Here is a 27,594-nt window from a genome sequence, read left to right as displayed (position 1 = left end):
AAAACTAAAATGGGAGAAAGGAAAACAAAGAACGTACAACTTTATATCGCAAGTTACTATCATAAATGAACGTGCTGTTACAGTTTTGTTCGATTGCTAAACGTCAGCCGGCACAACTGTGCAAAACTCTGACTCCAGTCTGCAGCACCAACAGTCACCTGAGCTCAACCGCTCACATCACCTGCACAACTCACTGCAAGCAACACAACTCTTAACACAAACAGGCTCAGTGCAGCAAACACTGTGAGAACACACACTGTCACTCACAACACACACTGTCACTCACAACACACACTGTCACTCACAACACACACTGTCACAACACACACTGTCACTCACAACACACACTGTCACTCACAACACACTGAGAGGACAAACACCAACACACAGAATACTCACTGTTCATCTTCACACTTTGAACCACTTCAGTGACGTCATACAAAGTAAGATTTTCTTCAACAAAAAGAGTCACATTCTTTCACATGACTTATTAAACTTTTTAGAACAAAACAATTCTTTAAGGTAAATTAAAATTAGCAGTTTGCTTCAATCGTCTGTAGTAATTTACAGAATTACAGTAATGAGAAAAAGGTAGAAAGTAAAAGTACAGACTGTAATGTGAACAAACTGAGGGCTGATCTGCCTCTCATCAGGACACAGGTTCTCATCACCATCACATCTCATGTTCTCTCTCCATCAACCTGGGGAAGAACCTTCTGGAAGCCTCGTCCATCCCTGGCCGTCCTCTGGACTCGTGTCCTCACATCCGGTTTCCCAAAGAGACATCTGCTCATGTGGGTGGAGACCAAACACCTTCCACCTCCAGGCAGAGAGAAACTCCTCTCACCTGTTTGTGTGGTGGAGAAGTTGCATCACAGACGCCACTGTGGATGTTTGCAGATCGGGTTCCACCCTCAACGCTCTCAGTGAGAGACGTGGTTCACCACATGGTCCATAAGTGAAGCCTTATTCCATCTGAAGTAACAGCTCTTTGTCTTCTTTGTCTCCACCAACCCGTCTTCCTTCTTCCACTTACAGAATGAGTCTTTCTGACCTCTACCTACACATTATATATATATATATATATATATATATATATATATATATATATACGTATATATATATATATACACATATATATATACACTTATATATATACACTTATACATACACATATACATACACATATATATACACACATATATATGTACAGACATATATATATAAATATATACACATACATATATATATATTGTCATGATTTCGTTGTCTCATCAGCCCTTCTCTCTCTATTGGACCTGGTGTTTCTCCTCTCCCTGTGCTCTCTGCATCATTGCCTGTCCTCTCACTGCCTGAACAAATATGTTGAATTTAAGAGTTAACCAGTTAAGCAGCCTGTCAATCACACTGACAACATGAGTTAAAGGAACACTCATGTACTACCTATGTCATCATAAATAGTCTACAGCATGTTTTTTTTCACATTGAGAACTGACTTGTTTTCTAATCTACGTTTACAGTGTATTTGTCTTACAGGCGACTCTACACCTTTCATGACTTCAGATAATTGATTAAGCATAGAGGCCTATTCAGTGAAGCAACAGCTTTGCTCCCCGCTCACGTTTTCTGTGCGAGAGCAGGACACGATGACATCATCATGAAAGTAAAAAACTAATATATTTGACTTTGACCGCGAAATGTGAAGATTCTATAGCTGAACTAAAACATTTCTCTTAGCTATGTCTAACTGCCTTGCACATAATCTGTCGACAATTTTTCAATGAATTAGCCTAATCTGCAGCAATATGCGTGAGGATAATTACTCATTTTATTAGGCCTATTCAGACGGGACCGGGAGGGCTGGCTTGTTACCTGCATCATCTATTTGAAAGCACGTTGTTAATAGCGTTCAGACTACGGCGTTTATATGCTGAAGTTTAAATGAGCATTCGAGGATTGTTAGAGCTTTAATTCCTTAAACATCCCCCTATCACTTCTGCTTCTTGCGTGTAAGATCAACAGCTTCTTTTGCACATTCTGAAGAAAGAATGTTGGCATTCACATAAAGATGATGAGAAGACAGTGATCAGTGTGTAGAGTTTTGAAAACGGTGTTCAAGCAATGAAAAAGGACCTGGAGTTCGGTCCTCATGAACTGCTGCTGTGCAGACTGGAGTCACAGTTTTGCACATGTGACTCCAGATGTGGCCGCTGTCGCTTAGCAACGGAAAAAAACTGAATGGAAACACGGCTCTCCATCACGCTCTCCACTCTAATCCCCAAAACCCACAAAGGAGCAGACGCTCGATCCGTCTCCCCGGGAGGTGTTGGTGGGGCGAGTTGAGGCCCAGGACGTAACATATCTTAATACCACTACCACTACTGGTGCTTCTACCACGACTACTGCTACCTCCACTACCTATCAGCACCTAGTACTCCTGTGTACTGTGTATATCTAAACGTGATCTGATGGACATTGGTGTATTTTAAATGAAATATGACAGCGTCTCCTGCTGAGTGAGAATGAATATTCATTTGGAATGAGATCCGTTTATTAAACACAATGACGTCACCAGCCCGTCTTCATTGGTTGATCATGTGATCAATGCTATGATCAATGATATGATCAAAGAAGTTGTGAGTAAATCATCAAAAGCTCCAGCTGTTACAGGAACAAGTTAAAGGTTCATAAAAAGCCACAATGAATGAATGTGCCTCAAGATCATGATTCATCTGGAACATCTCAGACTGAGTTCAGAAGGTCAGCAGGTTTCTTGGTTCTTTTTAAATCAGCTGTGTTGATTGACAGCAGCCACATGTTTGGTTTCCTTTCAGTACCTCACACCATGTCTGCTGATGGTGGATTTAACTTGAGTGTTGTTGTCTCTTTGCAGACAATAAACTACACAATCAAAGGTGTAAAGGAACAATTTGCCTTCCTGTTAAACGTGAAGCCTTTTATAGACAGTAGTGTAACAGCAGGGACATTGTGTCTGTGCTGGAGACAAAGACAGAGAGACACTTACTCACTGTCTTCTTTTCCTCCTCCACCTTTTATGTTGAGCTGTTTGATGACACAAATTGATCTTTGAAATACAAATTTAACTTTGTCTCGAAAGTGTCCTATTTGTTGGGGGGAAAAAAATAGTTTATTTCTACATAATAAGATATAAATGTGATTCTTGAAGTATGAATAATTGTTTCTGCTCGTTTGTTGGTGAAATATGTTTCTGTTACGTAGATAAAGATGAACTCGGTGACGGAACATTTTTTCATTTGTTCTGATCTTATCCAGCGAGTAGTAAATGTCAACAGCAGGTTTTAAATCATAGATCGATGTAAAGACCTTCCGGAGAACAAGGGTCCGTTTCAAGTAGGAGGTTTAACAAACTCTGAGTTTCCACTAAACCTGATTCTTGAACCGGACCCCTGATCTAATGATGCTGCTGGGAGGAAGTTATGATCAGATAATCAAACCTCCTCCAGGGATAAATGTGGTTAGAGGGAGCAGGGCCAGAGGAACGTATCAGCGTGTGTACGCTGAGTAATAATCAATGTTATTATAAGATGAATCACATTGTAGGTTCAGACATATTGATCAGAGGGGATTTAAACATCACAGAAAATGAGTTTGTGTGTCTTTTCTGTGACACTGACAACAAAAACAACCATTTGTGAGTCATCTTCATTTTATTCAAACTGACCAGATTGTACAAGAGGAGACATTATTGCAATAATGATCAATATTGTTGAAAGAACAGCAGACTATTATTTTTAATGCTTTGTTGTTTTCAGTAAAATGTTAAATCTACAGACGTGTTTTAATACATTTTGATTATTTTTTGCCAGAAAGGTTTTGACATCAAGAATGTGTAAACTAAGAGTTATAACTAAATAAAGTGATAGAATAACAGTTATTATTTGTACTAAAGGGCATTACAAACATTTAATCAATATTATATGTAGTAATTATTATTAATAGCAAATTTAGAGTAACTCAACAATTTTCTGAATGCTGATGAAATTCCTGTAAAATAACACATTAAAGTATCATCCAAAGCACCCAACGCATCCATTATCATTTTTGGTCTTCTTGATCCAATCCAAGTAGATCTTCTCACAGACCTTCACTGCTTCAGCTTCTTTATTACAGAGCTTCTTACCACCTCTTACAAGGACCCCATAAAGTTTGCCTCCGTACATCACTCCACCTCCAGAGTCTCCCTGTGGAACAGATGGAGATACTTTATTAAAATACCTTTGTGTATAAATGAAGAAATACTCTTTTATAATGAACTGTTAGAAGCTTTTGTAATGACTTCAGAAAAGATATGAAGTTAGAAGACACACGACTCACTCGAGTGACGTCCTTTCCAGCTTCTTCATAACAGAATACATTTGGATACGCATATGTTTTGTCTTTGGAACAGGGACGACAGGTGACCACCTTCATGTCGAGGCATTTGAGGGGCAGCGTTAGATCCAAAGGGAGTATAACTAGATGGAAATAGACAAAGATAGTTTTAACCAAATGTTCTACATGTTTTATTCATCAAATATTTGTGAGTGATACCAAACACACAATAAACTAAATAAACACTTTTTAAAAATAAACAAGACACATCTCACCTGCTTCTTCACCAGAGTTTGAATTCGTTCTTGAACGTCCAGAAACAGTAACTTCCGCACCGCTGTAAAGCAGCAGAATGATGTTAAATCTCCATCAGATGTTTCTAACGATCAGCTGATCAGTAAATGTGTGTATTTCCTGTTGTATTCCGGTGGTGGTAGGAAGTATTTCCTCATGGTGTGATGAATAAACTGAAACCAGCACAGTGAAATGACATCTGTCCAGCAGACCTCCATCCTCACCGTCACACCAGGTTTCTACTGACGTCTGGTGGAAGTGACTCATCCACTCACCTGTGTATATTTATTACCACGTTCTAGTGCTCCTCTTTAACTACTAACTGCTGCTTCACATCTCGATCCTTCTTTCATGGACCACATTAAACTAGACCACATTTATTTTATGACCAGATGAGATGAAAACTAGAGTTCAGCTTCTCTAGAAAGATTTCATGGTTATTTGAGTTACGCGTCTGACTTTTAGTAAAAGAAAATAAAGCTTGTGACTCACTTTGGGGGATGACCTGAACAGTCTGGAGGAAGAGCTGCAAATGGATCAGCAACTGTTTCAGACAGCTTCAGCAGCATGATGTCATGTTTTATAAAAACCCACTCTGTAAACTTTTTTTTGTCTGTGATGGTATATGGGATCATTGGGTTCCCAAGATGGGCTGTTATCGTCCTACAAATGAGTAAAATCCAGAGAAACATCACTGAGCCGTCATAGATACATTTGAGTATAATATTAATTACATTAACATCATTATGCAGTTGTCATAGTGTGAATGCTGTAGTTATTAATCAGATCACTAGATTGACTCTGAGTGAGAAACATGTGCTTAATAGTTTAAAGTAAAGTTGTCTCTTTCTCACCATCCGGGCTTATTGCAGTGAGCTGCAGTCAGAACCCATTGATCACTGATCAGAGTGCCGCCACAGAAGGATTGATGGGTAATATTGTCAAATATTAAAACCACATGATGCGGACGCTCATCGTGTAGACAATCCCGTCCTCCATAGATCCTCTTGTGCAGATCCACCTGTGAGGCCACTGTGACACCTGGAACACAAAGTCCTGTGTTTGTAATCAGTGGAGAACAGTCAGTCAGTGGGGGACGGTTGGTATAAATGGAGTAACTGCTGATGGACCATGTTTCCATTGGTGAACAAGGAGCTGACGCTGACACCCATCACGTCTTTGGTGGCTTTAAATGAGCCATTGATCAGTTCTATCAAAGCGAGTCCACCACGTGGCACCGCCATGTCTCTACGGAAGCTCACGACGGACAAACTGCGTCTTCACGTCATCTGAAGGTGCTGTTACTGAAACTGGTGGTGAGCAGATACCAGTCGTACAGAACGAAAGACCAGTGTCTATGAGGCCCAACGTTACTGCTGCTGATTCCTTCTTCAGCTTCTCACTGAAGACAAAAGCCAGATGTTAGCAGATGTGATGGGTCATTTAGTCCAGAGGGGAACACGCTCAACATAAAAGGTGGAGACGAGGGAAAGAAGACAGTGAGTAAGTGTCTCTCTGTCTTTGTCTCCAGCACAGACACAATGTCCCCCTGTTACACTACTGTCTATAAAAGGCTTCACGTGTAGGAAGAAGAAGAAAGACTCAAGAATCAAACGTCTGAAAGTCAGAAACCAGCAGAGATGAAAGTCGTCCCTGAAGAACCTGCAGACCACACGGAGAACATGTGAGTAACACGAGAGCTCCATGGAGCAGAGAGACGCTGAGAGGAAGCAGCAGCAGACTCACCGGCCCACAGCAGAAGGACGAGACCCGTCATGGCAGCCATCTCTTCCTCAGACGTCCCTCCTGCTGCAACACGGGGGCCTTTTGAGAGGAGTTCTGTGTGACCTGCTGACCTCCAGCCACCAATCCCCTCGTGGAGGCTAATCAACACAACCCCATTGGTGCACACGGCTACACACATGCAAATGTCACGTGGACACATGTTGAACTTATTCAGTAATAGTCAGATCGGTGGTGCAGTGGAGGACGATACGGAGATCGTCCAGAACACCTGCAGTTTGCAAAGAAGCATCAGAGTACAGAAGCAACGGCAAACATCAGATGGTGGACGGCCCGAGGTGAACCTCTGATGGTTTTTAAATGAACATCAGCTGCATAAGTTGTAACAGCAGGTACATTGCAAACATTAGACAATAACACACCTTTGTTCTTGGGGTTGCAGGTATCATGTGACCCAAGCCAGCGTCCCTTGCGTCATGGTTATAACTCCTACATGTATGTTGTAAGCGATGATTAAATACGACCTCTGTGAAGAACACGAGGGAGAGAATCAATGCTGGATTTGTTCTTATTCATCACTGTCATAACTGTCAACCTCTAACAGAGATCCATGTGTGTGTGGAGTAGTAGTATTAGTAGTGGTATTAGTAGTAGTAGTATTCGTGTACCTTTGAACTTTTTCTGATTAGAAATTTGGTTGCTATCAAAAATTATGATTTATCAAATTAATATTTTTGATGTCAACAGAAATATTTACAACCACAGGGTCGACGTGGTGCCGGAGTAGAGAGGGAGCGCTGGGAACCGCAAGGTTGGTGGTTCGAGTCCCGGCTGCTCCATGTCCCATGTCAGAGTCCCTGAGCAAGACACCTGACCCCTAATTGCTTCCAGGTCAAAAATGCAAAAAGCCATGTGTTAAAAATGTAATGTAAGCGTCAGATAAATGACCTGATGTGATGCTCTGCTGTGTCTCGTGTCTCCGGCTCTCACTGTATTTCCATATTTATCTCTACTGAAGATTAACCTGCAGCTTTTTATCAGAGTTACTTAGTGAAATGTTCCCAGGTGTCGTTGGCTGATAGAAACACAGCAGCTCAGGTGAGGAACAATCAGCTCCATATTTGAATAAACCGTCTGCGTCTCATTGTTCCTTCACAAGAGCATCTTTCTTCTCACTGATATCTGTCTGACTCTGACATGACACACGTCACTTTCTGTTCGCTGGTGCACTTTATTTTGAATTTAAACTTTAAACTTGTATTCCTTTATTTTTAAACTAACCAATAGCCTTGTGTTTTATTTTATTCCTCTTGCAATATGTTGTCTTGTCATACTGTCAACCGCCACGTCAAATTTCTTGTATGTCTGACATATTATGGTTATAAATGTTTCTTCATTCCTGATGGAAACACAGCAGCTCAGGTGAGGAACAATCAGCTGTCCGTCCACACAGGCTTTATGGTGGGACACGTCTCCATCCATCCATTCATCCATTTTCAACCACTTATCCGGGGTCGGGTCGCGGGGGCAACAGCTCCAGCAGGGGACGCCAAACTTCCCTTTCCCACATCTACCAGCTCTGACTGGGGGATCCGAGGCGTTCCAGGCCAGTGCAGAGATATAATCTCTCCACCTGGTCCTGGGTCTTCCCCGGGGCCTCTTCCCAGCTGGCCGTGCCTGGAACACCTCCCCAGGGAGGCGCCCAGGGGGCATCCTCACCAGATGCCCAAACCACCTCAACTGGCTCCTTTCAAGCCAAAGGAGCAGCGGCTCTACTCCGAGCTCCTCACGAATGGCTGAGCTTCTCCCCCGATCCCTAAGGGAGACGCCAGCCACTCTCCTGAGGAAACCCATTTGGCCGCTTGTACCCGTGACCTAGTTCTTTCGGTCATGACCCGTCCTTCATGACCATAGCTCTCTTTTCGTTGCAACGGTGCGGTAAAGCAAGTGCAACACCGCCCCGCTGCTCCGATTCTCCGGCCAAACTCACACTCCATCTTCCCCTCACTCATGAACAAGACCCCGAGGTACTTGAACTCCTTCACTTGGGGTAAGGACACATTCCCCACCTGGAGTAGACAATCCATCGGTTTCCTGCTGAGAACCACGGGTTCAGATTTAGAGGTGCTACAGGTCTTCATATCTTAACTAGAAAATGCATTTCCTGCTGAAAATGCGTTGGAATGCAAAAAGCTGAAAGCTGAAAGGAACTTCAGAAAATTGCTGAAATTACAGAAAGTTGAAGGGAATTTTAATACATTTGCTGAAATTACAGATATTAGAAAAGCTGAAATGAATTTGAAATTTCTGAGAATAGGGGACGAGCTGAAAGGAAATTCAAAAGATTTGCTGAAAAAGCATAAATGAAAACAACTGAAATGAATTTGAAAAATTGCAAAAAATACAGAAATTAATATTGCTGTTAATACAGGCATAAGAAAAGCTGAAATTATTGGAGAACCGGAAATACAGAAATGGGAGAAGCTGAATTTCAAAAGATTTTCTAAAAAATACAGAAGTTGCAGGAGCTTAAATGAATTTAAAAAAATACAAAAATAAAAGCTTAAATGAATAAAAAGAGGTTTTAAATAGTTTGTAGTGATATTAGTATTAGTTAGTTTTAATTGTGGTATTAGTAGTACTAGCAGTAGAATTAGTATTAGTTTAGTATCAATAGCAGTAAAAACAGCTGTAATACTAGTACTATTAGCCATAGTAGTATTTTTAGTAACATTAGTAGTAGTTGTAGTACTAATACCTGTATAAATACTGGTAGTCCTTTTTATTATAGTTGTAAGAGTAGTACTACTTGTAATACTAGCAGTAGTGTTATGGTAGTAGAAATATCCGTTGTAGTAGTACTACTAGAAGTACTAGTAATATTCGTAGTGGTTGTAGTAGTATTTGAAAGAGCAATACGTATTTCAACGAAACTGCTTCATTCTGAGCTTCATGGTTAAGGTACAGATAATAATTGAGGCTTTTATTTTGAAATGATGGAATTGGGTGAGGGGGGTTGGGAGACAGAATGTTTGTTATTCAAACTAAGACGTTTTTAATTGACAGGCCTCATCACAAACATTACAGTAAACATTCCCTCCATGGGGCTTTTCAGGACTCAAACGCAGACTTCTCCCGAAACGAAAACAGCAGGCAGGAAACTACGAACATCCACGACAAAAGACAATGACGCCACAAGTGACACAAGAGACACACGGCTTAAATACACAAGGGAGGTGCAGGTGATTGGACACAGGTGGAAACTATTAGACGATCACAGGGGACGACGGGACAAGGCAGGAAGTGAAGTTACCCGGGGACACGAGTGGCAGAAAACTACAAAATAAGACAGGAAGTGAACCACACCGTGACACTTCTCACATTTCTGTATTTTCAGCAGTTCTTTAAAATATTTTTCTTATGCCTCTATTAACAGCATTGTTTTAATATTCATTTCTTTATTTTTTTGCAATTTTTCAAATTTATTTCAGCTGTTTTCAGCAAATCTATTGAAATTCCTTTCAGCTTCTCCCATTTCTGTATTTTCCGCAATTTCATATTAATTTCAGCTTTTCTAATATCTGTAATTTAAGCAAATGTATTAAAATTCCCTTCAACTTTCTGTAATTTCAGCAATTTTCCGAAGTTCATTTCAGCTTTCAGCTTTTTGCATTCCAACGCATTTTCAGCAGTAAATGCATTTTCTAGTTCATGTTTTCTCTGCAGGGTGTGTTCCTGTGGGCGGAGCCTCTCCATCCACCAGCTGCTTCACCTCCAACCATCAGATCTCATCTGTGCAGCATCACACCTCCCCACTGATCCAGGACCAGGTCTCAGTCTGACTCTATTACTGCCTTCTACTAACAGCTGCTCGTGTCTCTCATGCTGCTGTTAGTCCTTGTGGCCCAGTTCAGTCACTGGTTACCAGTTCACCAACTAATGCTACGGCCAAAACGCTCAGCATCCCTTCCCACGTTGTAACTTATTGGCATATTTGATGAAGTTGCATTTCATCGTTATAATAATATAATGTAATGTAATGAGATGTAATGAGTGTCTCAGGCTCTCGGCCCCTCTGGATTCCCCCCAACCTGCCTTGTGGACTCACAGCATTGCAGCCTCTGGTTCTTTGTGATAAAGACTGTTGGACCTTTTCTGCTCTTCGTTCTGCTCGTGGGTCCAACACCACGACCAGCATGACAAGAAAGTACCGTTAGAGCCAGAATAAATTGATTGGCGATTGGGTATTTATACACATAGATGGAATTTGCCTTTGTTCTTTTAATATATATTGTTCTTTTAAATGAATCTTTAAACCAGAAAATATGAAAGATGACAGAACAGATGTGAGTATAACTTTGGACAACTTTATAGTATATATATATATATATATATATATACACTGCACTGCATAGTTATTGACAGTATCAATATTGTACAAATGTCTAATGTGCTTTAGATAACTCCTGTAATAAATCAACTTTAAACACAACAAACTGATGCTTCTGTAGGACGATGACTGATATCAGTGAGAAGAAAGATGCTCTTGTGAAGGAACAATGAGACGGAGACGGTTTATTCAAATATGGAGACGTGTCCCACCATAAAGCCTGTGTGGACGGACAGCTGATTGTTCCTCACCTGAGCTGCTGTGTTTCTATCAGCCAACGACACCTGGGAACATTTCACTAAGTAACTCTGATAAAAAGCTGCAGGTTAATCTTCAGTAGAGATAAATATGGAAATACAGTGAGAGCCGGAGACACGAGACACAGCAGAGCATCACATCAGGTCATTTATCGGACGCTTACATTACATTTTTAACACATGGCTTTTTGCATTTTTGACCTGGAAGCATTTAGGGGTCAGGTGTCTTGCTCAGGGACACTCTGACATGGGACATGGAGCAGCCAGGACTCGAACCTCCAACCTTGTGGTTCCCAGCGCTCCCTCTCTACTGCGGCACCACGTGGACCTTGTGGTTGTGGTGGTGACCTGTTATAACTCTTTATAGTCAAAAACACACACAAAATCTATTCACTTTACATTTAGTGAAATGTAAATATTTCTGTTGACATCAAAAATATTAATTTGATAAATCATCATTTTTGACAGCAACCAAACTTCTAATCAGAAAAAGTTCAAAGGTACACGAATACTACGACTACTAATACCACTACTAATACTACTACTCCACACACACATGGATCTCTGTTAGAGGTTGACAGTTATGACAGTGATGAATAAGAACAAATCCAGCATTGATTCTCTCCCTCGTGTTCTTCACAGAGGTCGTATTTAATCATCGCTTACAACATACATGTAGGAGTTATAACCATGACGCAAGGGACGCTGGCTTGGGTCACATGATACCTGCAACCCCAAGAACAAAGGTGTGTTATTGTCTAATGTTTGCAATGTACCTGCTGTTACAACTTATGCAGCTGATGTTCATTTAAAAACCATCAGAGGTTCACCTCGGGCCGTCCACCATCTGATGTTTGCCGGTGCTTCTGTACTCTGATGCTTCTTTGCAAACTGCAGGTGTTCTGGACGATCTCCGTATCGTCCTCCACTGCACCACCGATCTGACTATTACTGAATAAGTTCAACATGTGTCCACGTGACATTTGCATGTGTGTAGCCATGTGCACCAATGGGGTTGTGTTGATTAGCCTCCACGAGGGGATTGGTGGCTGGAGGTCAGCAGGTCACACAGAACTCCTCTCAAAAGGCCCCCGTGTTGCAGCAGGAGGGACGTCTGAGGAAGAGATGGCTGCCATGACGGGTCTCGTCCTTCTGCTGTGGGCCGGTGAGTCTGCTGCTGCTTCCTCTCTGCGTCTCTCTGCTCCATGGAGCTCTCGTGTTACTCACATGTTCTCCGTGTGGTCTGCAGGTTCTTCAGGGACGACTTTCATCTCTGCTGGTTTCTGACTTTCAGACGTTTGATTCTTGAGTCTTTCTTCTTCTTCCTACACGTGAAGCCTTTTATAGACAGTAGTGTAACAGGGGGACATTGTGTCTGTGCTGGAGACAAAGACAGAGAGACACTTACTCACTGTCTTCTTTTCCTCGTCTCCACCTTTTATGTTGAGCGTGTTCCCCTCTGGACTAAATGACCCATCACATCTGCTAACATCTGGCTTTTGTCTTCAGTGAGAAGCTGAAGAAGGAATCAGCAGCAGTAACGTTGAGCTGCTTCCTCCCAGCGTCTCTCTCCTCCATGGAGGCAGGAGGCTTCAGGCTGAGCTCCTGCACCTCCTGCAGTGAGACGTCTGTAATAAACTCATCTCTCTCCCTAAACTGTAATAATGGGCTTCCATAGGATCTCCCTCCACAGTTGGTCATGTATTGGTTCTAACCTCCCCTGGAGGAGGACTTCCAGGCGTCACTCTGGGTTTTCCTGATAGATTTACATGTGGCGGCTCTCTGCCCAGAACACTGCTGGGATAGAACACTGTAAGAAAGAAACATTTGTACTTGATGGTATATATGAACATGTATCTCCTCATTGTTCCTCCACCTTCAGTGAGCTGCTCACCTTAAAGATCTGTTTGGAACTTGATGTCCGAACTGAGTGTCTGTACCACCAGATATAATAGCAGCAAATGAGACGTGATGGTGTCGTTTTGGACAGTGGAGAAAGACACAAATACATCGTGACAAGTTCTTAGTTAAACTGTGAGATCATCATCAGGTCCTGAACTATGAACCAATCCCGGTTTGATATAATTAGATCCATCGGTCCCCAAATAAAGACAGCAGAGTTTGGTGATTACTCACCTGATTTAATTTGTTGAGCTTCTACAACAGTTCACTGATGTTCCTCTTCAATCTGCTTATTTACAGGCAGTTTTAGGTGCCTCCAAGAGGTCCAAGAGGTCCACAGTTTCAAGGCACAATAATGAAGGTCAAACCTGATTTCTATTGGGACAACCTAGAGATGGTCCATGACATCACGCTGCTGGCTCGTTCACACTAACTATTTCCAGATGTCAATGTCACTTTTATTCATGTAGCACTTTTAAAGGCCAACGGCCAGCTAGTGCTTCACAGGATAAAAACAATCAGCAGCAATAAACAATCAAAACAAAAGTAAAACAACAAACAAGCAAAAACAGTAAAACAGTGAAAGCCTAACAAAATAAAAGATCCAAAACAGGTGACTTAACTCAGCCAAAGGCCAAAGTCAACAAGTGAGTCGGCACAAGTCAGGCGGCAAAGCGCTCCACAGTCTGGGAGCCGCTACTGCGAAGGCTCCATCTCCTTTCGTTATAAGGAACGACCGAGGAACGTTCAGAACCAGCTGGTCAGCTGACCTCAGGGCTCTGGAGGGTTGATGTACATTAATAAGGCTGGATAAATATTCTGGGACCAGTCCATGCTTAAAAACCAATAAAAGATTCTTAAAATCTATTCCAACGGGACGCCAGTGGAGAGAGGAAAGCACTGGCGTTATGTGCCCGTGCTTCTTTGTCCCGGTCAGGAGACGGGCTGCTGCATTCTGCACAAGCTGTAGGCGGTTGAGTTCTGATTGGCCGATACCGACATACAGGGATGTGGTGGCGGGCGTGGTTTGGCTCGGCTGCAGGGGGAACGGAGAAGGGAGTGGTTCAGGGAACGGTGCCGGGGGAATCAGCCTCACGTGGGACTAATCAAGCTGTGTGTTCTACCTTTTAAGTAGGAGGAATCCGGCGACAGCGAGAGACTGCTGAGAGAGGCGAGGAGGCTGGAGCCGGCTGAGTGTTATCGGGTGTTGTTGTGTGTGAACATTGAAATAAAGCACTTTCAATGGACCAGACCGCTGCATGCGCATCATTCCAGGACCCCCACATAGGACGAACCTGTCACAAGGGAGTTGCAATAGTCCAAACGCGAAGATATAAAAGCGTGTAGGACTTTTTGGAGGTCAGTCCTGTTTAGATCGGGTTTGACTTGCCGAAGCTGGAAGAAGCTAGCCTCAACCACAGAGCGGACCTGCTGGTCCAATTTAAACGCCCCATCAATAATCACACCAAGGTTTCTGGCCTGGGAGCCTTGTTGTGGAATATTTCAATAAAAGCTCGGTAGAAGAGAATGATTTGTCTGATAAAACAGAGTCTTCATGGATGATCAAAGTTGCAAAAAGTCCATTTATTGCTTGCAATCACGGTGCTCGGTGGAAATGACGTCTCCGAGCACTAAAGACGCTGAGTTTTTATACACATGTGAAGGACATTCTCCGTGCCCGTTACGAGAAGCTGCAAAGCAGGTTGAGATAAGAACCCAGGTGAAGCTGAGGGCAGCACACACACACAAGATCCTCCTCAGTGGCCGCTGCAAATCATTATTACTTGACATGAAAGTAAAACTTGGATCCAGAACTTTCGTACAGAATAAGATATGAACCAAGGCCATGAAGAGGAGTCCTTTGTTTTGAAGCTTCTATGAGATCGAGTCGACTGTCCTCCCTTCTCAGAGCACAGCTGCAAAGCAACATTTTGTATCATGCTGCTCTTTGCACATCGGGGTCAAATACAGGACACTTGAGACACGGCTTTAACACAAGACAATGTTATAACATATTTTTACCATTACATTAGCGAAGCTACTACACCAACCCCATCAGAGGGCGACTGCTAGCGAAGCTACTACACCAACCCCATCAGAGGACGACTGCTAGCGAAGCTACTACACCAACCCCATCAGAGGGCGACTGCTAGCGAAGCTACTACACCAACCCCATCAGAGGGCGACTGCTAGCGAAGCTACTACACCAACCCCATCAGAGGACGACTGCTAGCGAAGCTACTACACCAACCCTATCAGAGGGCGACTGCTAGCGAAGCTACTACACCAACCCCATCAGAGGACGACTGCTAGCGAAGCTACTACACCAACCCTATCAGAGGGCGACTGCTAGCGAAGCTACTACACCAACCCCATCAGAGGACGACTGCTAGCGAAGCTACTATAGCAACCCCATCAGAGGGCGACTGCTAGCGAAGCTACTACACCAACCCCATCAGAGGACGACTGCTAGCGAAGCTACTACACCAACCCCATCAGAGGGCGACTGCTAGCGAAGCTACTACACCAACCCTATCAGAGGGCGACTGCTAGCGAAGCTACTACACCAACCCTATCAGAGGGTGACTGCTAGCGAAGCTACTACACCAACCCCATCAGAGGACGACTGCTAGCGAAGCTACTACAGAAACCCCATCAGAGGGCGACTGCTAGCGAAGCTACTACACCAACCCCATCAGAGGACGACTGCTAGCGAAGCTAATACACCAACCCCATCAGAGGACGACTGCTAGCGAAGCTACTACACCAACCCCATCAGAGGGCGACTGCTAGCGAAGCTACTACAGCAACCCCATCAGAGGGCGACTGCTAGCGAAGCTACTACAGCAACCCCATCAGAGGGCCACTGCTAGCGAAGCCACCATGCCGAGCAGCACGTCTCTCTCTTCGGCCACCGGCGCTGTACGTGCGCTGGCCGTCTGCTAGCAGCAGTTCCACGTTGTAAACAGCGGGCGTGGCGGCGTTGCTTCGGTGTTCTTTGTCATTGAGTCGTATTACAGTTTTTTTCAATCGCTAACAAGCGTTTGTCCAAACATTTGTCACATTTTCAAAACTCTAAACACAATTAGCACAGCATCGGTGTTTTGTGGCCACAATGCTTACATTTATCTTAACAGACAAGTCAAACCTCCCAACCTCCATCGTCCCAACAAAACGATGGATTGTTTTAGTAGTATTCACAAATGTTAACGCACACCATCCCACAATAGCAAAGACAATATTCCAAACCGTAGATACAGTATAAAAACCTCTGCTTCTGCAATGATATCAGTTCAAAAACAATATATCTCAGCTGATAATGAACAAACTATTGAATAATTGACAGCTGATTTATGCTGGTAAATCAACAACAGCTGATTCCAGTCTGGCTTATTTAAGGAGGACTTTGAGGAGTGAGGCTTTTGGAAACAGAAAAGGACAAACACTGTAATGTCTGGACGAGGAAGAGGAAGAGCAAGGGGCCCAGGGAGAAGACCAGGTCCAGTGAGAGGTGCAGGTGAAGAAGGAGGTGCAGGTGCAGAAGGAGGTGCAGGTGCAGGAAGAGGTGCAGAAGGAGGTGCAGGAAGAGGAGTTCTGTTCTGCATGGAGGTGGAAGGTTTATGACCATCAGCCACGTGACCACATGTCCCTCCTTGAAGCCATGGATGCTGGCTGCAGGGACATCACAGTTCACGATGGCCACGGGTGGATCCGACATGCCAAGCGGGTTGATCCCAGGTGCATCGCCTTAGATGATGTCAGATGTGATGTTGACGAAAACATGTGGCCGAACCCTGAAGATCGCAGGGATTAGATGCATACATTGTTTGCTATTTCTAGTTCCCCCCTTTTCATTTGGGCATTTGGCTGTTTTTTTTTTTCAGAATGCTCGTGTGTTTCATGGATATTTTGTTAAAATAAAATAAACCTTTTCTGTTCTATTATCCTGTTTCTACTGTACCTTCTTTGGTAAACAGTTAAGAAAAAATAACCGATTTGCTTTTTACTGGAATGCGTTTGAATGTAAACATTACTGTACAAACCAATACATTTAGTGTAAATGGTGCATTGCATGTTACCTGAAACATAAAAGTTTATGCAATTTTTATAATGTCAACAATAGCCAGAATTTTGAAAGCTGGTGCACTTCGTCTGACTGCATGTACCTTGTGAAGTGAAAACAAATGTTGTTCTTTTGTAACAGGTGTTTGACTCCACTTGCCATCGCTAAGAGTCATGACAGGGTGTCACGTGGGTGCCCTCTAGTGGGTCCCTGCGGACGTGGGTGCGACACCCTGTAGCTAAAACGTTAGTCTGCTGCACGGTGTAACCGGTAAGTTGGCTGTAGAAAGTCCCCTTAAAAAGGCTAATGCTAAATTCAACTAGCTCATGTGTTTCATTCTGTTTGGCAGTTATGATGCCACGAGGTTCCTTCTGAGGACTTAACTTCTGTGTGTTCGCCAGGTGTCTTAACGTCACACAATAAACGGCCGATCCGAGCCGAATGTGGTCCGTGTCCTGGTGGTGATTTTAACAACACAACGCAACAAAGAGTACAACCGCTACACTTTGACAGAATAACTTCATTTTGAGTCAGATGTCCAGTGTTTTGGTAAAGTTAGTGTGTGCAGAGAAAGATGTGTTCTGTTTTGAAATTAAGAGTTAGTATATATTTAACAAAATGTGTTTTTGAGAAGAAAATGATCAATTTGGCCAATTGTGTCTTGTAGGTGTGAGTCTGTGTTTAGAGTTTAGAAAACATTTCTGAAGTATGGGGAAGTGCTTGTTAGCGATTGAGAAAAACTGTAAGCATAGAGGCCTATTCAGTGAAGCAACAGCTTTGCTCCCCGCTCACGTTTTCTGTGCGAGAGCAGAACACGATGACATCATCATGGAAGTAAAAAACTAATATATTTGACTTTGACCGCGAAATTTGAAGATTCTATAGCTGAACTAAAACATTTCTCTCAGCTACGTCTAACTGCCTTGCACATAATCTGTCGACAATTTTTTAATGAATTAGCCTAATCTGCAGCAATATGCGTGAGGATAATTACTCATTTTATTAGGCCTATTCAGACGGGACCGGTGTTACGTGCCTACTGGTTTTTGAACCTACTGGTTTGTCTACGCGTGCGTGTTTGTTCCCCTACAGCGGCAGATGTTGTCCGCCTCAGTCACCTGATTCGTCACACATTCGCAAACATATTGCTGAAAATGTTCAAAAGTCATCACATGTCCATTGCAGCGATTACGATCGCATAAGTGAGCACTACGTCACTGCCACGTATGAAGAAATACATTGAAGAAAATAGATTTATTAAAAGATCGCCGCAACCTGGATTCGATCCCCGCGAGCAAAATGACAACACGTCACAAGACGGACGCGTTACGCCGTCGGCCCCTCGAGCTCACTGGTGGCGCCGCTGTTTCCTGTACCTGTCATCACATTGGACATCGGCAGTGGCTAGAAAACCTCTTGGTTCAGAGGGAACCAAGACAACTGGTTTTTGATGGCGTGTTGTGGAACACTTCCAAACATGTGTGTTGGTGCTTTTTTGCGACGCTTGATGCAGTTATTTACACATTACATCCACACCGTTAAAAAAGTGCTTTACAGACGTGAAATCCGAAAATACACCTGGGATTAAGCAATCACGTTAATCAGCAACATCAGTATGAAGGGAGAATTGCAAAGTTGGTGCGACCTCTGCTCAGTAGAAATATATCTCGAAAAGCTATAGAACAAAAAGAGCACCGATGGACCCTCCCAAAGTGAACGATTTATTTTGTCATATGAATTTAGATGTTATTGAGAAAGTAATCAAACCTGACAGAACTATGTAGAGAATGTGGGGATGCAAAGTCCAGGGACAAAGGTCATAGGTAAGATTAAACTGACAGTTCTGTAATCTTACAAATATAATATATTACTCGTCAATGCTTCTTCTCAGATCCAGTGTACAACATCTGAACATCTCCTTCCCATTGGCAAAACAGAGACAATCCAATCAACAAGGGTGCTAATGAACGTTTGAGCGTTTGTACGAGTGCGTTTCCTCCGAGCGACCCCCCCTGACTACGTCTCACCTCTGATAATCATCTTGCTGAAAACATGGTGTCCTAAAACATTCGTCTTATCTGGGTGGAATTGAAAGGTTCTAAATACAGAGACGTCTAACATTACAAACAGGGAGATAAGTCATATTGTAAAAGTAAAGGTGGAAATTTGCCATCACTGCTGCCACTGTCCACTCTGCACCTACTGCCTGCCAGCCTCAGTCTTTGTGCTTTGTCTCCTCACAGGTCACCATGGATCATGGGTCTATCTGGACCTGGTCTTGTCTCTGTGGTTCTGTGCATTGACTGTTTTGTAGCTCTTATGATGATCATTCTGTACATCTATTGCACTTCTGTCCATCTTGGGAGAAGGATCCCTCCGGGTTTGCTCTCCCACAGGTTTCTTCCTCTTTTCTCTGTTAAAAGGGTTTTGGGGGAGTTGTTCCTGGTTCGATGTGAGAGTCCTGGGACAGAGGATGTCGTATAGATTGTAAAGCCCTCTAATGCTAAAATTTGTTTTTGGGATGGACAAAATAAATGTAATCCAATTATAATTGCTCCTGAGTTTTTGCTCTTGTAGATATTCAGGCATGGTGATTTTTTTTATTTGTTTGCACATTGTGAGCCATCCAACAATTACTTATAAGACGATTAAGGCCTTAAGATTTCTACAAAAACTCTAATCAAGCAGTGTTTACATTGGCTGTAAATCATGACGTCCATTTCTTCATTTTGTGGATAAAACATTACTAATATTACATCCTTCTGTGCTTAGTGTTAATAATTATTGAGTACTTTCACAGTATAAAGCATCAGGAAAAAGCACCGATAAAGTGTTCAACGATACGCCACCAAAAAACCAGTTGTCTTGGTTCCCTCTGAACCAAATGGTTTTCTAGCCACTGCCGATGTCCAATGTGATGACAGGTACAGGAAACAGCGGCGCCACCAGTGAGCTCGAGGGGCCGACGGCGTAACGCGTCCGTCTTGTGACGTTTTGTCATTTTGCTCGCGGGGATCGAATCCAGGTTGCGGCGATCTTTTAATAAATCTATTTTCTTCAATGTATTTCTTCATACGTGGCAGTGACGTAGTGCTCACTTATACGACCGTAATCGCTGCAATGGACATGTGATGACTTTTGAACATTTTCAGCAATATGTTTGCGAATGTGTGACGAATGAGGTGACTGAGGCGGACAACATCTGCCGCTGTAGGGAAACAAACACGCACGCGTAGACAAAACAGTAGGTTCAAAAACCAGTAGGCACGTAACACCGGCGGTAATCCATTCTGTAGTATCTCGGATACTTCCGGTTCAAATGTCTGTCATGTTGTGATGAGGTCATCAAGGTGCGCGTTGATGCGCAGAAGTAAATATGCACTAATAAAGATGGACGCATACAGCGCCGACTAAAAGAAACTCACTGGTACGTGTCGTACTTAGACAATTAAATGTCAGTGCACGCACACGAATATTACACGTTCCGAACAGGTAGACAGGCTGATCCACAGCGTGTGTTTACACACCTCCTGGATCCTGATTGGTTGCTGCTGCAGCCGCAAGGCGCTGATTGGATGCTCACAGACCGTAATACAGCGCAGATGAACATGATTCAGACGACAGCGTTTATATGTTCAACAATAGGAAACGTAGTCTTAGCTGTTTTAAAATTACACCAAGTTTATTTCGGATTATTCCAACAGAAGAATACAAGGCGCAGGGAACTTTGAGGTGCGTAAACGCCACTTAGAGGTTCGTGAACGCTATTTCCAAAATTCCAGAGGTGCGTAAACGGCGTTTACGTGAGTTTACCACTACAGCCCTGAATATACACATATATTACTGTAGGTTATTAAAAACTCACTCCTCCTCCTTTGGATTATGTAATCAATAAAGAAATGAGAACGATGTAATGTCAATGTATAACTAATTCTGAGAGCAATCAATTGAGTCAATAAGCTAAAGTATCATTGTATTAAATGTAATGTGCATACAGGAAAATGTAATAAAACCATTTGACAGAGACACTAAAAAACCCAGGTTACACTGAACGCGACATTCAGTGTAATACCACATTGCACCACTTCAAATAACTAGTCAACATTGAACGCATCAGAAGACGTCATGTGCCCAGAGGCGTGGACACTGCCTACCGCATCAACTTTAACCCAAACATCATAGAAGAACTGACCAATAGAATAGTTTTCACACCTTTCCGATTGTCTATATATGTACGTGTTTGTCCCTTCGTTCGGGGTTCGTGAGTGAAACCGGTAGACGGTTAACTACGTTGAAGTCAAAGGCCTCTCTGTGGCCTGTGGACTGGGGAAGCTTGCGAATCCTCGATCGAGGTGTTAACTTTTTAGCGCAACGCTTATTCTTTTATTTAACTCTTTCGATCTGCGGTATCCTTTGTTCGTCCGGAGTTTTCTTCATTTTTGAACACAACAATACATACATACATACATACATACATACATACATACATATATATATATACATACATATATATATATATACATACATACATATATATATATACATACATACACATATATATATATACACACATATATAAACATATATATGTAAATATATACACATATATATATACACGTATGTATATATATGTTTATATATGTGTGTATATATATATATATGTGTATGTATGTATATATATATGTATGTATGTATATATATATATGTATGTATGTATGTATATATATATATATATGTATGTATGTATGCATATGTATATGTATATATGTGTGTGTGTGTGTGTGTGTGTGTGTGTGTGTGTGTGTGTGTGTGTGGTCACTAACAAGTCTAAAACAAGACACCTGCTCAGCCTTTCAGCTGAAATAGAATCATCAGTGTTTTAAAGACACATTCGTGTTGAATGTGTGGTTCACAGTTCTGACAGCAGTGTGTTGCATCTGAACAAAGTGCTGTACATCCACAGTGTTGTGCAGGTTGTGGATACATCGTGTGATCAGTGTGTAGAGTTTTGAAAACGGTGTTCAAGCAATGAAAAAGGACCTGGAGTTCGGTCCTCATGAACTGCTGCTGTGCAGACTGGAGTCACAGTTTTGCACATGTGACTCCAGATGTGGCCGCTGTCGTTTAGCAACCGAAAAAAACTGTGAATGGAAACACGGCTCTCCATCACGCTCTCCACTCTAATCCCCAAAACCCACAAAGGAGCAGACGCTCGATCCGTCTCCCCGGGAGGTGTTGGTGGGGCGAGTTGAGGCCCAGGACGTAACATATCTTAATACCACTACCACTACTGGTGCTTCTACCACGACTACTGCTACCTCCACTACCTATCAGCACCTAGTACTCCTGTGTACTGTGTATATCTAAACGTGATCTGATGGACATTGGTGTATTTTAAATGAAATATGACAGCGTCTCCTGCTGAGTGAGAATGAATATTCATTTGGAATGAGATCCGTTTATTAAACACAATGATGTCTTCATTGGTTGATCATGTGATCAATGCTACGATCAATGATCTGATCAATGATCTGATCAAAGAAGTCGGTAAATCATCAAAAGCTCCAGCTGTTACAGCAACAAGTTAAAGGTTTTTGTCTTCATAAAAAGCTACAATGAATGAATGTGCCTCAAGATCATGATTCATCTGGAACATCTCAGACTGAGTTCAGAAGGTCAGCAGGTTTCTTGGTTCTTTTTAAATCAGCTGTGTTGATTGACAGCAGTCACATGTTTGGTTTCCTTTCAGTACCTCACACCATGTCTGCTGATGGTGGATTTAACTTGAGTGTTGTTGTCTCTTTGCAGACAATAAACTACACAATCAAAGGTGTAAAGGAACAATTTGCCTTCCTGTTAAACGTGAAGCCTTTTATAGACAGTAGTGTAACAGGGGGACATTGTGTCTGTGCTGGAGACAAAGACAGAGAGACACTTACTCACTGTCTTCTTTTCCTCCTCCACCTTTTATCTTTTGCTCACACTTACTGACACACTTATTTATCAAATCCATAATTAATTTAGTCTCAAACGTGTTTGTTGATAATATTCATGTTAGTGAGAAACAAAAATAATTTACTTCTACATAATAAGATAAAAATGTGATTCTTGAAGTATGAATAATTGTTTCTGCTCGTTTGTTGGTGAAATATGTTTTTGTTACGTAGATAAAGATGAACTTTGTGACTTTGACGGAAAATGTATTTGTTCTATTAATTCTGTTAATCTGTCATCAAGAGAATTAACGTGGTGACGTTGAAGAGCTGAAGAACAACCAGACGAGTCGTCCAAAAGTCTCCACGAAGACGCCTCCTGGGCCGCTGCTGCTGTATTGATCGGACATATTGATCAGAGGGGATTTAGACATCACAGAAAATGAGTTTGTGTGTCTTTTCTGTGACACTGACAACAAAAACAACCATTTGTGAGTCATCTTCATTTTATTCAAACTGACCAGATTGTACAAGAGGAGACATTATTGCAATAATGATCAATATTGTTGAAAGGACAGCAGACTATTATGTTTGGGGCTGTTTTCCTACAGTAAAATTACTGTAAAACAAGATATTTAAAATCTACAGACGTGTTTTGATACATTTTGATTATTATTAATTATTATTAATGTGTAAACTAAGACTTATAATTCAGACAGGACAATAAATAAAGTCATAGAATGACAGTTATTATTTGTATTAAAGGGCTTTACAAACATTTAATCAATGCTATATGTATTAATTATTATTAATAGCAAACTCAGAGTAACTCAACAATTTTCTGAATGCTGATGAAATTCCTGTTAAAGACAGAACATGTTAAAGTAAAGATCATGCTACTTGTTCATGTCATGGTATTTGGATTCCAGTCGTCTTCTTGATCCAATCCAAGTAGATCTTCTCACAGACCTTCACTGCTTCAGCTTCATCACTGCAGAGCTTCTCACCACTTGATACATGGACCCCATAAAGTGTGCCTCCGTACATCACTCCACCTCCAGAGTCTCCCTGTGGAACAGATGGAGATACTTTATTAAAATACCTTTGTGTATAAATGAAGAAATACTCTTTTATAATGAACTGTTAGAAGCTTTTGTAATGACTTCAGAAAAGATATGAAGTTAGAAGACACACGACTCACTTCAGTGGTGTCCTTTCCAGCTTCTTTATAACAGAATGTATGTGGATACACATATGAGCTGCTTATGGGACATGAACACGCAGCCACCTTGATGTCGAGGCATTGGAGGGGCAGCGTTAGATCCAAAGGGAGTATAACTAGATGGAAATAGACAAAGATAGTTTTAACCAAATGTTCTACATGTTTTATTAATCAAATATTTGTGAGTGATACCAAACACACAATAAACTAAATAAACACTTTTTAAAAATAAACAAGACACATCTCACCTGCTTCTTCACCAGGGAGTGAATTTGTTCTTGAACGTCCAGAAACAGTAACTTCCGCACCGCTGTAAAGCAGCAGAATGATGTTAAATCTCCATCAGATGTTTCTAACGATCAGCTGATCAGTAAATGTGTGTATTTCCTGTAGTATTCCGGTGGTGGTAGGAAGTATTTCCTCATGGTGTGATGAATAAACTGAAACCAGCACAGTGAAATGACATCTGTCCAGCAGACCTCCATCCTCACCGTCACACCAGGTTTCTACTGACGTCTGGTGGAAGTGACTCATCCACTCACCTGTGTATATTTATTACCACGTTCTAGTGCTCCTCTTTAACTACTAACTGCTGCTTCACATCTCGATCCTTCTTTCATGGACCACATTAAACTAGACCACATTTATTTTATGACCAGATGAGATGGAAACTAGAGTACAGCTTCTCTAGAAAGATTTCATGGTTATTTGCGTTACGCGTCTGACAACAAGAAGCGTGTGACTCACTTGTTGGGATGACCTGAACAGTCCAGAGGGAGAACTGCCCGTGGTAGAGAAGTTTTTTTAGGCAGCTTCAGCAGCATGATGTCATGTTTCCCGTTGGTGTCCGTATAGAACACAGGTTGGTCTCTGATGACATGTTCTTCCGTTGGGTTTTGGAGTTCCCCCAAAGTTGCTGTTAACTTCCTACAAATGAGTAAAATACAGAGAAACATCACTGAGCCGTCATGGATACATTTGAGTATAATATTAATTACAATAACATCATTAATGCAGTTGTCATAGTGTGAATGCTGTAGTTATTAATCAGATCACTAGATTGACTCTGAGTGAGAAACATGTGCTTAATAGTTTAAAGTAAAGTTGTCTCTTTCTCACCATCCGGGCTCATAGCAGTGAGCTGCAGTCAGAACCCATTGATCACTGATCAGAGTGCCGCCACAGAAGTAATCAGGGTCACTTGTAGATGTTAAAACCACATGATGCGGACGCTCAGTGGCTCCACAATCCCGTCCTCCATAGATCCTCTTGTGCAGATCCACCTGTGAGGCCACTGTGACACCTGGAACACAAAGTCCTGTGTTTGTAATCAGTGGAGAACAGTCAGTCAGTGGGGGACGGTTGGTATAAATGGAGTAACTGCTGATGGACCATGTTTCCATTGGTGAACAAGGAGCTGACGCTGACACCCATCACGTCTTTGGTGGCTTTAAATGAGCCATTGATCAGTTCTATCACAGCGAGTCCACCACGTGGCACCGCCATGTCTCTACGGAAGCTCACGACGGACAAACTGCGTCTTCACGTCATCTGAAGGTGCTGTTACTGAAACTGGTGGTGAGCAGATACCAGTCGTACAGAACGAAAGACCAGTGTCTATGAGGCCCAACGTTACTGCTGCTGATTCCTTCTTCAGCTTCTCACTGAAGACAAAAGCCAGATGTTAGCAGATGTGATGGGTCATTTAGTCCAGAGGGGAACACGCTCAACATAAAAGGTGGAGACGAGGGAAAGAAGACAGTGAGTAAGTGTCTCTCTGTCTTTGTCTCCAGCACAGACACAATGTCCCCCTGTTACACTACTGTCTATAAAAGGCTTCACGTGTAGGAAGAAGAAGAAAGACTCAAGAATCAAACGTCTGAAAGTCAGAAACCAGCAGAGATGAAAGTCGTCCCTGAAGAACCTGCAGACCACACGGAGAACATGTGAGTAACACGAGAGCTCCATGGAGCAGAGGGACGCTGAGAGGAAGCAGCAGCAGACTCACCGGCCCACAGCAGAAGGACGAGACCCGTCATGGCAGCCATCTCTTCCTCAGACGTCCCTCCTGCTGCAACACGGGGGCCTTTTGAGAGGAGTTCTGTGTGACCTGCTGACCTCCAGCCACCAATCCCCTCGTGGAGGCTAATCAACACAACCCCATTGGTGCACACGGCTACACACATGCAAATGTCACGTGGACACATGTTGAACTTATTCAGTAATAGTCAGATCGGTGGTGCAGTGGAGGACGATACGGATATCGTCCAGAACACCTGCAGTTTGCAAAGAAGCATCAGAGTACAGAAGCAACGGCAAACATCAGATGGTGGACGGCCCGAGGTGAACCAGGGTCGACGTGGTGCCGCAGTAGAGAGGGTGCGCCAGCAACCACAAGGTTGGTGGTTCGAGTCCCGGCTGCCCCCATGTCCCATGTTGAAGTGTCCCTGAGCAAAACACCGAACACCTAATTGCTCCCTGGACAAAAATGCAAAAAGCCACATGTTAAAAATGTAATGTAAGCGTCAGATAAATGACCTGATGTGATGTAACCTCTGATGGTTTTAAATGAACATCAGCTGCATAAGTTGTATGAGCAGGTAGTACATTGTGTGTGTGTGTGTGTGTGTGTGTGTGTGTGTGTGTGTGTGTGTGTGTGTGTATGTGTGTGGAGTATTAGTATTAGTAGCGGTATTATTAGTATTTGTGTAACATTGAACTTTTTCTGTTTAGGAATATTTAAATTTCACCAAATATAAAGTGAACTTTTGTGTGTGTTTTTTACTATAAAGAGTTATAAGAACATACACACACACACACACACACACACACACACACACACACACACACACACACACACACACACACACACACACACAGAGCTGAGGGTTCATATTTAAACTAATATACATGGAATGATGTTACTGTGATTAAACTCTCTCTCTCTCTATATACATATATATATATATACATATATATATATATATATATATATATGTATATATATGTATATATATACTTTAATGTGTCTTTAACACAAGGCGTCCTCTGGCTCTGCAGTGTCTCTTGTCTCCGTCTCTCACTGTATTTCCATGTGTAACTGTCTCTACTGAAGATTAACCTGCAGCTTTTTATTAGAGTTACTTAGTGAAATGTTCCCAGGTGTCGTTGGCTGATAGAAACACAGCAGCTCAGGTGAGGAACAATCAGCTGTCCGTCCACACAGGCTTTATGGTGGGACACGTCTCCATCCATCCATTCATCCATTTTCAACCACTTATCCGGGGTCGGGTCGCGGGGGCAACAGCTCCAGCAGGGGACCCCAAACTTCCCTTTCCCACATCTACCAGCTCTGACTGGGGGATCCAAGGCGTTCCAGGCCAGTGCAGAGATATAGTCTCTCCATCTGGTCCTGGGTCTTCCCCGGGGCCTCTTCC

At 42.5% G+C, this 27,594-nt stretch overlaps 2 long non-coding RNA genes across 2 annotated transcripts; both read right to left on the bottom strand.

Annotated features, from left to right (window-relative positions):
• Positions 1 to 23,423: 23,423 nt before the first annotated feature.
• Positions 23,424 to 24,368, bottom strand: LOC120813978 (uncharacterized). Its single transcript, XR_005711135.2, has 2 exons — positions 24,137 to 24,368; positions 23,424 to 24,003 (listed from the first exon to the last, which is right to left on the bottom strand). It is a non-coding gene; the product is annotated as an uncharacterized LOC120813978 (long non-coding RNA).
• A 37-nt stretch (positions 24,369 to 24,405) lies between these two features.
• On the bottom strand, positions 24,406 to 26,321 carry LOC144383109 (uncharacterized). Its single transcript, XR_013450563.1, has 4 exons — positions 26,166 to 26,321; positions 25,277 to 25,460; positions 24,905 to 25,084; positions 24,406 to 24,467 (listed from the first exon to the last, which is right to left on the bottom strand). It is a non-coding gene; the product is annotated as an uncharacterized LOC144383109 (long non-coding RNA).
• Between the last annotated feature and the right edge of the window lie 1,273 nt (positions 26,322 to 27,594).

This window comes from Gasterosteus aculeatus, chromosome 9 (assembly GCF_964276395.1).
Source record: "Gasterosteus aculeatus chromosome 9, fGasAcu3.hap1.1, whole genome shotgun sequence".
NCBI lineage: Eukaryota > Metazoa > Chordata > Actinopteri > Perciformes > Gasterosteidae > Gasterosteus > Gasterosteus aculeatus.
This window is presented reverse-complemented; position numbering and strand designations above follow the sequence as displayed.